This window comes from Leptonychotes weddellii, chromosome 12 (assembly GCF_054177405.1).
Source record: "Leptonychotes weddellii isolate Sample4059 chromosome 12, ASM5417740v2, whole genome shotgun sequence".
Classification (NCBI taxonomy): domain Eukaryota; kingdom Metazoa; phylum Chordata; class Mammalia; order Carnivora; family Phocidae; genus Leptonychotes; species Leptonychotes weddellii.
The window spans coordinates 88,431,660-88,443,531 of record NC_138380.1 but is presented as its reverse complement, the minus strand read 5'-3'; positions in this window follow the sequence as shown (position 1 = coordinate 88,443,531).

Here is an 11,872-nt window from a genome sequence, read left to right as displayed (position 1 = left end):
TGGCGCTCTAGTAAACACTGTTCTGTCCATTTGAACCCGCAAGGCTTTCATTTCTTTCTTTAAAGATGCCATTTCCAGCAGCAACTGTTGCTCGACTTGAGCAAAACCGTAAGATCGTTTTCAGCTGCAGTGCCTAAAATTTAAACCATCACCTCTGGTCAAAAAGGTAGACTTTGAAGTTGGGAGTTCCAACAAAGCTGTGAAAACAATAAGCAAGAAGCTATGATAGTTTGCTAAGTTTGTTTCTCCTGTGTCAAGTGCCATTTATGTTAGGGAAGTGTCTAGTACCAAGGGGCAGCAGCTGGACGTCGTAGAGGGCTTGGTAGATCTGCCACAGAGCAGGGTGGAAAGGAAGCTCAATGCTGAGAAATCTTGTTCCCTAGTATTTGTATCTCTCTGAAAAGTCTTCTCATTTGAGGAAGTTAAGCTTTGTTGGTTCGAGAGTGTAATGTTTCAATAATATTTTCTAATTCTCTTATATAAATAAATACAAACCTAACTTCATTGAACACATAAGCGTTTTAGCTAACCAATGGGAGATGACTTCACTTAAAAGAGAGCAAGAAAATACTTCAATTTCTTGATGAAGTTTTGTGCCCAAACATTTCCACCAACCGCTGAAATTTACTTAAATTTCAGTGTCCACTGTTAACACCAACCTGGTCAATGCACTGAGGACCTACAGGCTCAGAAAGTTAAGGAAGGTGGCATTTGAGGAGGGAACATCCTATGAGAAGGAGGGGTTGATTAGTAGAGGTGATGAAGTATGGAAATAGAGGAGGTACAAATTTGGAAACGCACTGGCCATATGGAGAAAAAGAAAGTCGGAATGGAGGAGATTCCAGAAGGGGAAAGAAACTGGAGACATAAGGGCACCTGGGTGGCTCAGTCGGTTAAGCGTCTGCCTTTGGCTCAGGGTCCTGGGATCGAGTCCCGCACCGGGGGGCTCCCTGCTCAGCGGGGAACCTGCTTCTCCCTCTGCCTGCCCCACTCCCCCTGCTTGTTCTCTCTCTCTCTCTCAAATAAATAAATAAAATATTTAAAAAAAAAAAAGAAATTGAGGGCATAAATGGAAGGTGCACAGTGATCAATTGCTATGGCTCCACATGAAATCAGATATGAATTTTCACATAGGTACACTTTCAAAAATAACCACTCCCCACTTAGAATCCCCTTTCCACTCGCTCCACACTGGATGCTGCTTGAACACACACAGCGTCAAAGCCCAACTGTAAGAAAACCCTGAAACATTAATTACAACAAGTGTACTATAATAATGCAAGGTGTTAATAACAGGGGAAACTAGGGGAGTGCGGTATACAGGGACTTTATAATTCTGACTCAGTTTTTCTGTACATGTAAAATTGCTCAAAAAATAAAGTCCATTAATTAAGAAAAAAAAAAGAAAAGAAAGATAAAAGCTAAGATAGATGGAACTCATGGTGATTTCTCAGAACCAGCATTTCTCCAGACCAGCATTTTATTGTATTTTTAAGATTTATTTACTTATTTATTTATTTAGAGAGAGCACTCACAAGTGGAGGGAAGGGCAGAAGGAGAGGGAGAGAATCTTCCAGCCGACTCAATGCTGATTGAGAAGCCCACTGTAGGGCTCTCTCCCAGGACCCTGAGATCATGACCTGAGCCAAAATCAAGAGTCTGACACTTATCCTACTGAGTGACCCAGGCGCCCCTAGACCAGCACTTTTTTTTTTTTTAAGATTTTATTTATTTATTTGAGAGAGAGAGAGTGAGTGAACATGAGCACAGGGGAGGGGCAGGGGGGAGGGAGAAGAAGGCTTCCCGCTGAGCAGGGAGCCCAGTGCGGCACTCGATTCTGGGACTCCGGGATCATGACCTGAGCCAAAGGCAGACACTTAACGACTGAGCCACCCAGGAGCCTCCTTGACCAACACTTTAAATAAAGCCACCTTCTCATGATCCAGTGCCTCTATCTTTGGTATCTATGCCTCTGGGGCTCTTGTGGTGTGTGTATTGAATGTGAGGACTATTATTTTCTTTAAGGATGCTTTTCCCTGAGAAGCAGCAGTGTATTGTCTAGCAGCCATGTTTTCCTTTGAAATAATCAGAAATGATTTCCTGATTGACAACCTGAAGATATTTATTTGTGAAATTTTAGCTTGTAAAAAAGTTGATTGCAACATTATTTACAACAGCCAAGATATGGAAACCTGAGTGTCCATCAATTGATGAATGGGTAAGGAAAATGTGATGTACATATACAATGGAATGTTACTCAGCCAGGAGTAATGTTGCCATTGTGAGGGCATGAATGAACCCACAGGGTGTTATGCTAGGTGAAATAAGCCAGATAGTGAAAGACAAAGATGGTCTTTTCCTGGAAAATACTACCTTTGCAAGCTTTTTGGGTTTAGGAGAAGGGAAGAGAGAAAAAACAAACAAACAAACAAACAAACAAAAACAAGCACAGAGAAAAGGCTCAGGTCATGAAGGAGCCCCCCAGGGAAGCAGGAGAAAGCTCAGGTCATGGAGAAAGAAACACTGAAGATAGTTTTAAGTGTGATCAATACTATGAATGGAAAAATACAGGATAGTGAGGAAAGACATAACAAGATGAAGTAACCTAATGTGAGATCAAAGGAAACTTCCTAAAGGATATTGGATACACAGCCAATCACTCTTTAGAAGTGTGAATACAGACTGTGCCATGGATTGATTGAGAATGGCGCACCCCACAGCCACTGCTGTCATTGATAAGAGCCCGTAGGTCGAGTACCCGTAAAGCCTACCCACATCTGTCCATGTGTGACCCATGTTTCTGTGGATGAAATGTGCCTGCCTCTATCAGACACACCATAAATCCAGCACCAACCTCAGAATTTAAATGTGCATGGGAATCAGGCAATCCTGAGTCCTTCATGGGAAGAAAACAAGAATATGGGAGGATTTCTACAGATGGAGGGGAGAGAGAGAGAGATGCCATAGTGAATGCTACTCTCGGGTTGTGGGGAGTTTTTAGTCCCTTCCTGATTCCCAAGAGCTCATTTAATATTAGGGAAATAAGTTTCATATAGTCAAGCACTACGTGCTTTTTTTTTTTTTTTTAACATGCTTTTAAACTGTTCATGTTGTAAGAATATGTATGTTTGTAATATGTCCAAACATAATCATGTTTGCTTTTATGGCTTCTGAGTTTCATGTCCTTTTTGAATAGTTATACTGAGCCCATAAAATGTTTAAAAAGTTTCTGCTTAGGTGTGATGAAGTCACTGTGATGATCTGAAGGCGGTATTCAGGGAGGAAGTCATGGACCTCATTTCAAATGATAGAAACATTGACAAAGCAATTGATGGTTTACAAGCGGCACTGATGAATGGAGAAGACCACTCCTTCATCCATTTTTTATTTATTGGGCTTGAGTGACGGTAAGAAATTGAGAAATATGAGAGAGGAGGGGAGAGGAAATGAGTTTTAATTATCCATGGAGATGGAATAAAATCCAGGTGGGTTTCTGTGAACTCGATGATGATAAGAAGCCCGAGCAGGGACTGAAAGGGGAAGAGGGTCTTGATGGGGGTGACAGTGACATGAAAGTGGGAAAACCATGTAAAGGAACAGGTCTAAGTAAACCCAGGTGTGATACGTACTCATCGGGGATGAAGGGATTACGGGAATGAGACGCAGGGTGAAGGTTCACATGTCCTATTGAGACAGCATGGGGAAAGCAAGAGGGACTTAACTCCTGTAAAGCCACTGGTTTAACGCAGGGGTTAAACGTTTCCGTATGTTTAGAGACAAATACCTCCTGCTGGGGAAGAACAAACCAGAGATAACAGCTGTCAGGGAGTAATGGTTGTCTGGGCAAAATTAGAAGTAGCAATTTAGAGACTGCTTGCACAAGTATTTCTATTTTCTGGGAGCCCCGAAAGAATGTCGACCATGGGGGCACCTGGGTGGCTCAGTCGTTAAGCCTCTGCCTTCAGCTCAGGTCATGATTTCGGATGGAGTCCTGGGATCGAGCCCCGCATCGGGGGGCTTCTCCCTCTCCCTCTGCTGCTCCCCCTGCTTGTGTTCCCTCTCTCGCTGTGTTTCTCTATCAGATAAATAAATTAAATCTTAAGAAAAAAAAAAAAGAATGTCAACCATGAAGAAAGGCATGATTGTCTTGTGTGCACTGTAAAGTAAGGACCACAGATAATGACCGTGGGACTGAAGGATGCTCCCCCACTCCTGGCCCCTCACCCTTTGGGGAAGTGCCCCTGGGGGTGCAGCATTCCCCTTTCTTGCTGGCTCCCTCCTGCAAGCTATCTCTGATAACTCTGCTTCCTCTCTTTCTCTTGAGTTCAGTGTTCATTTCTATGACATTGAGACTCAAGGACCTGGTCATGGGGGTCCAATAACAGTGCTTGGGGGCCAAGTGTGGAGGGACAGGATTCCATTCACAGTGAAGCATGAGAAACGAGGGAGAGGACCCAGATTAAATGAAGTAACAGGCACCAGCTTTTATTAACATTAATTTTGCAGCAGGGTTTATGGGGGACACAGAACTAACAGCCTTGGCACCCATGCAATATTATTCCTGAAATCAAAAGAAGGTATTGAGGTTCAGACACTTTAATCCTGGCCCCAGGATACAGAATGAGGAAGTTGTCATGCCACTGTTCATACCGCATTTGTGTGATTCTGAGCATTTCCGTGTATGCTCAGTCCTCATTCTCTGTGTGCACGTGTGTGTGCCATTTGTAATTTGTGTGAGTTTCTTCATTTACTGGATATCCCTGAAGCCTTCTTCTTTCCCCTCTTTGTTTTATCTAACACCTCTATATACCATCTATGTTCGAAGAGTGCTGTGAAGATTAGAAATTATGTATGTAAAAGCCTTGGTTCCAGACCTACACTATGACAGGTGTGAGTAATTGGCGTTGAGGAGTTCGCTGGTGGTGGCGGAGGGGCAGAATCCTTGGTCTTACTTTGCCTAAATAAATTTTTTTTTAAGATTTTATTTATTTTTCAGAGAGAGAGAGAGAGCACACAAGCAGGGGGAGCAACAGGTAGAGGGAGAAGCAGGCTCCCTGCTGAGCAGGGCGCCCAATGCAGGACTTGATCTCAGGACCCCGGGATCAGGACCTGAGCCGAAGGCAGACGCTTGACCGACTGAGCCACCCGGGCATCTCCTATTTAAATAAATTTTTATGTGAAGGATATGCATGTTGCTTTGCTAATTTAATGATTTCTTTCACATTTTTTAGACTTTAATCTGTGGCTTCATGACGTCATTATAGATGATGTAACTTGAAATAGATTGAGTGGTATCAATTTCTAGTCATGCTCCCCACTTTCTGATTTGAAAATGGAATGAGTCTGTAGATCTTTATCTAATTCTAAACAAAGCTATTATTTGTGATTCTACTTTCACTTTATTTTCCCTAAATGGCAAACATTAATATTACTCAGAGTGACTTCCATTTAAATAGCATTGTGTGACCTACAGTATATGGTACATTGTTCCTAAGAGAGCTTCTTGAAAATGCCAAATGTCTTTTAAGGCTAAATATTAAATATACCTTTTGAAAATTATCTTCGTTGTTGTAGATTTTTGGTTTTGTTTTGTTCCCTTTTGTTTTTGACAGAATCTATCGCTGATTTTACCACAGTGAATAAAAATGTAATTCTCCAATGAAAATACTTTAAAGGACACAATAACAGTGCACATTTTGTAAAATCTATTTTCAACAAATGTTTCTTAGAATCCTGCGCCAGTTCCAGATGAGATACTGAAATGGCTTTACTCTTTTCTCAAGACTTAATCTATATAAATGTATTTCTTATCAACACTGCAATTTAGTATGAAGAAAAGTGCCCAACAAAATGCTTGCAGATATACTTTGCATTTTGTTATTTGGAAAGGTACTGACAGTGATTCCTGTATATGAATAGAGAAAACCATTTATTGTTATGTTGGAAAATCCCCCTGGGAGCTCTGCAGTAGACATGGACTCCAATCCCAGATCTGTTACTTACCGAGAGTGCAACTCTAGGCAAGCTCACGGTCTTTCTGCTCTTCATCTTCCTGTATCTTGGTGTAGAGATTAAATAAAGTATTATTTAAATTCATGTTACCCAGTCTCATCTTGGGTGATGAATAAACTGACTTTGCAAAGTGAAAACACTTCTGTTCGCCTCTTCTGGGTGTTGGAGGGGGCTCCCTGGGGAACTGGATCTTCACAGATGAATCAGGGAGGGGTTTTGGGGGCTGGCTAACCTGCATGAGCCAGGCTTGGGGGTGGGATGGAGGATGTGGGTGGGGATGGGGGAGACTGGCCTGGCTGGGGCTCAGTTATCTGGGTGACAGGTCCAGAGGAAATTTCCCCACGAACCTCAATCTGTCCCAGATTGGGTCACACACTGCTTTCTTTCTTCCTTTTTGAAATTATTTTATCTATTTTTTTAATTTTTAAATTTTATTTATTTTATTTTATCTACTTTATCTATCGTGTTATATATATATATGTACATATATATATATAAAATATTCATTCATTTTGCTATTTTAACCCTTTTTAAGGGTACAACTCAGTGACATTGATGACACTCATATTTTTGTGAAACCATCACAACCCTCTAATTCAACAGCTTTTTCGTCATCCTGAACAGAAACTCTGTACCCATTAAATAATATCTCCCCACTTCCTTCCCCCCTCAGCCCCTGGTAACTCTCACCCACTTCTGTCTCTATGAACACACATGATGTCTTAATAAACCTTCAAATATACCTTTGTGGAAAATAAGGAAGCAAGCATTAGAGAAAAACAAGGGGGAAATATATATATTTATTCTGCAGTAGGAATACCTAGCTGGGAGGGCTGAGGAATTAAAAAAACAAAAATCCAGAAACTCAAGGAGAGGGGGGAGAGCAAGGTGTAGATTTCAAGCTTGTTATTATAGTTAAAGCACCATTATTACAAGGAGTGATATTTTATGTATATATAATTATTACTTTAACTTTTTGACTAAATGCTTTATGTTAGTGAGTATCCTTTGTTTGATAAATGTGCACATATGGGTGGACCTGGGTGTGCAAGGTTCAAAAAGAGACCAAGTTCCATGTCTGCTTGGTATGGAGCTGAGGGACAGAAAGGGCCAAAGCTATTGAGAGGAAATCAGGAGATCCAAGATAAAAAAATTAAAAACAAACAAACAAACAAAAAAAACAAACCAGGAGACCCCAAAGTGTTAGGAGTCAAATACACCTAGGAGAAAGCAAAAGAAAAATCCTAGGAATGATATGAGGTATCAGTGTGCTCTGAAGTCTGGGATACACATAAACATGTGAATGTTGATAAAGTAGCAGCAAGACCAGGATGAGATGGTATCTGAGGAACTTCAATGTAACTGGCATACCCTAACTAATCAGGAAATGTTATTTTCCTTTGCTTTCTTTCTATCTTCTTTTATATTTTACCTTTCTTTATGAAAATTAACCAGTGAACATTCTAAATACTTTCTGCTTGGTATCTAGAGATTAGGAGCTAACCACGTGTATGGGGTCCCACTGAATGGTGGTTCACTGCTTCCCACAGCATGTACTTAGTGGATATCGCTGGTTTGTGTGTCCAGGCCTATTGGCTCATCCTTGGAACTGCTTCTCTTTCTTCTGGGGAATTGTTCTTTTTTTTATTGCAATTATTTGTTTCTAACAGAGGCAGAAAATGTTGATCCCTGCCTCTCAGAACATGACTCATGATTTCAGAACATGTTCACATGACCCTGTGCGCACCAGTCCAAATTCCCAGGGACTGCTTAAATCAGAGCTGAGAAGAAATGTTCAACCCCTCTTTTTTTTTTTTTTTTAAGATTTTTATTTATTTATTTGAGGGAGAGAGAGAGATCACAAAGGGAGAGGAAGAAGCTGACTCACCGCTGAGCAGGGAGCCTGATGCGGGGCTTAATACCAGGACCCTGAGATCATGACCTGAGCTGAAGGCAGATGCTTAACTGACTGAGCCACCCAGGTGCCCCTCAAACATTTTTGTAGAAACATTGCTATATGAAGCATTCCCCTTGCCAGTGGGTTACTCTGCATCAAGAGATAATGTGGCATGTATTTGGAGTCCTGGAAATAGTGAAGTTTCCTGAGGCTTGCTTTGGCTTTTTCAAATTTTAAGATGGGGGCTCAGTACATTTATTTTTATTTAAACTGATTCTATTTGGACTTCTGCCTTTGCAGTTGAAGTATCTTGAGCTTTTTAAAAAAGAAAAAGGATTTATTTATTTTAGAGAGAGAGAGGGCATGCGAGTGGGGGGAGGGGCAGAGGGAAAGAATCTCAAGCAGACTCCCTGCTGAGCACAGAGCCTGAGGCTGGACTCTCCCTTGACCCCAAGATCATGCCCTGAGCTGAAATCAAGAGTTGGAAATTCAACTGACTGAGCCACCCAGGAGCCCCAAGTAATCTTGAGCTTTTATCATATTTAGAGCAACTCTGCCCTCCAGTAGCTTGGACTTCTTTAATCTTAGCTGTATGAATTAAGCAACTTTATGTACATTTAGTCTATTAAAATTGTTGCTTCTTGTAATATTTGTAGCAGTGGAGTCTTAGTCTTTTTCTGACAAGCTCTTCCACTCATTCCTCATGTGATATACGTTATAAATATTTACCATCCTGGAAAACTTTCTTTGCATTTGATGTACCGATGTCTCAGATCTCTCCTAGCACCTTAACAAGACTGCTCGGCTCTAGTCACCCCTCAACTTTGGATTGCAGGCCATTATTTCTTCTCTATTCACCTGTTATGTTCTTGTTTCTGACCCTTGACTTCAATAATCACACTCAATGGTAATTTCCAAATCTACATCTGCAGTTTACATGTCTTACTGCTTTCCAAATCCATGAAGTTTGGCTACTGAACATCGCCTCCTGAATTCGCAATTCCAACTCCAAAACAAAATTTGCCATCTGTGTTTACCCAAACTTACTCTCACAGGCCAATATCAGACCTTCAAATAATCATAGCATTTCTCAACCAGGGTTCTCATCTGAATTACAGACATAGGAAATTATTCGAGTTGACTGTTTTCTCCATTATCTTAAAAGATGGTAGATAACTAAACCATTCTAGACGCACAGGACTTAAGTAAGTTAAATACGTACTGAGAGTGCCTTAGGACATTAGGACTTAATCTCTCATGGAAACTCCACTATCAATATTTATCTTACTTTAAATGTTATCTTATTATTTCATTTTTGTTTATTTCCATTACCAATATAATATACAATATAATTAGTTTCTTGAATTATTGAAATTCTTTTCAAAACAATCTCCCTGCTTTATGTTTTGCCCCCATCCTTTATCACAGAGTGCTGTTTCTAAAATCATAATTGGATGTTTCATCACAAATCCTTCAATGGCTTTGTAGTAAAATAAAATGATCTTGGGACATACCCTGTGGTGATGCTTTTTGAATTTTTATTCCTATGATGCCAATTTTAAAAATTATCTGAAATGAAAGCACACATCATTAGATTAGAAAAAAAAATTAACCCCAAACTCTAAACTCACAAACTGGGAATATTCCTTGGAAAGATTTCTTTTTCTTTTTCTTTAAGATTTTATTTATTTATTTGAGAGAGAGAGAGAGAGAAAGTGAGACAGAGAGAGAGAACAACTGTGGTGAGAGGCAGAGGGAGCAACAGACTCCCCACTGAGCAGGGAGCCCGATGCGGGGCTTGATCCCGGGACTCCAGGATCATAACCTGAGCCAAAGGCAGGTGCTTAACCCACTGAGCCACCCAGGCGCCCCTAGGTAAATATTTTTAAGAGTTAGAATTTTCAATAAAACAAAGAGATTAAAAATGTATTTCATGTAATGGATCAAAAATTAATGCATTAACAATTTTGAGACAATACCCTTCCTTGACATGGGAATCAGAACTCAGAGCCTGCGTTCTCCATGCCAATCCAATTTGTTGGTACCAGATTGGCAAGAATCTTTGAATTGTCCCAGAGACAACTTCTAATACCGTACATTGATTTCTGTCCTCCTAAGAGCAAACCACTTCATAGTCTCAGGATTTGAGTAGCAATATCAGTCTGATAAAACTAAACTTGGACACCTTAAAAAAGAAAAAAACAAAACAAAACAGGGATTACTAGAAATTATGGTTGAGCTAAATAATTAATGGGATGGATGAAGAACCAGGCTTGGAAAGTGGTCAGAAATGAAGGGACCCCAGCCCCAGTAAAAGGAAGATCACAGGAGGCAACTGTGTTTGCTACACACCTACCTCCTCCATTATAACTTCAGTTAGACCTTAGATGATACCACCTCTGACAGCATAGGGAATTCCAAACAATTTGAGTATCTTCGCATTTCTGCCCCAGATGGAAAGTTCTGTCCTAGAGCTTTTATTTGGCCACTTTCAGGTATGTGCCCAGTCCCTTGGTGGCAGTGTTCAAGGAAAGCAAATATTTGGGTTTTTCCTGGATCCTAGAATGCAAGGAATCACCTTCCCATCTACTGAGTTGCATACAATTTTGGATTTTCAGGTAAGTAAAGGGGTTCTGATGCTAAAGAGAAAAAAGCAAATATCCTCTTTAGCTCACGCCTTTTCATCAAAATCCACATATATAATTTTTTCCATAATTCCCCTCTCCATGATTTTCTTTTCTGATTAACTTTATGGTGACTTTCTTCCTTCCTCCATCCCTCCAAAGGCAGAGTCAGGCTATCATAAGTATTTCTTCATAACCAGGTACAGAGTCTTAGAGTGATGTCCATTTCTTCCTCACTTGCATTTTTATCTCATTTCAATACCCAAAAGCACTGAAGAGAGGGGATTTGAGAGAACAGCCTTTCCCCCCTGTTTTGAATTTGATATTGCTTTCTTTATGCAATTCATAGGATACTAGGACCTGATGTCTCTGGCATTTTTTTTTCCCTTCCATAAACCACAAAGTAGCACTGATCAAGCTCAATTCACTTTGAAAAATGTTTAATTCTAGTTTCCCTATCTATATGGGAATGGATTTGAATGCTAGATATTCACCCCAGGTAAGGAGGAAACCCTCTTTTCCTTTGTGCCTAATGTCTTTTCTTTCAGTATAAAGTGCAGAGGTCAGTGTTCTGTGTGTGTCTTTATTAAATCAGGCCGTTTTCTCTATCACTCCTCACTAGTTTGGGAGAATTAAAATGCCTGTCGTAGTTGATGTTAAAGTAGGATGCCCCTTGAGGCCAGAGGAGCTCATCCACCAGCTGCTGACCACTCAGGGCCAAGCGCCTCCCTGGAAACCACCCCAGGTTACAGAGAGCCACCTTGACAAATGTTACTCCTCCTCTGTAGAGACAGCTGACATCCAATGATAGGCTTACTTGGAAAGGACTTGACTGAGCCCCCTTATCTTAATTTCTGAATTAAGACAGAAATTAGTAACTTGCACACTACTTCTGAATGCTTTGTCAGGTTCACAGAGAGTCAGCTGAGATCTCTGTAGCAACTGTATCTCTGCTCAGCTTCTCCCTCAAACCTATGTTCTCACTCTTTCACAGGTGTGGTTCCCAAGAGCGCTACCAGTAAGTTTGCTGCATTCACACATCCACCTCAAGGTCAGCAACAACCTTGGATCATACTAGAAAAAGGGATCAACTTTTTACATAAATATAAAATATCTATAAAACTGATGTATTTATCCATCAAGCAGATTATCTTTATTTTATCTATGTTATATTATTTTAATGACATTGGTGAATCCCACTAAATGCTTAACAAGAAAATTACATCAATCTTACATTAACCTTTGCAGTAATGGAAAAGAGGAAATACTTCCCAACGGATTTTATGAAGCCAACGTGCATTTGATACTTATATTTGACAACTGTGTTTTTTGTTTGTTT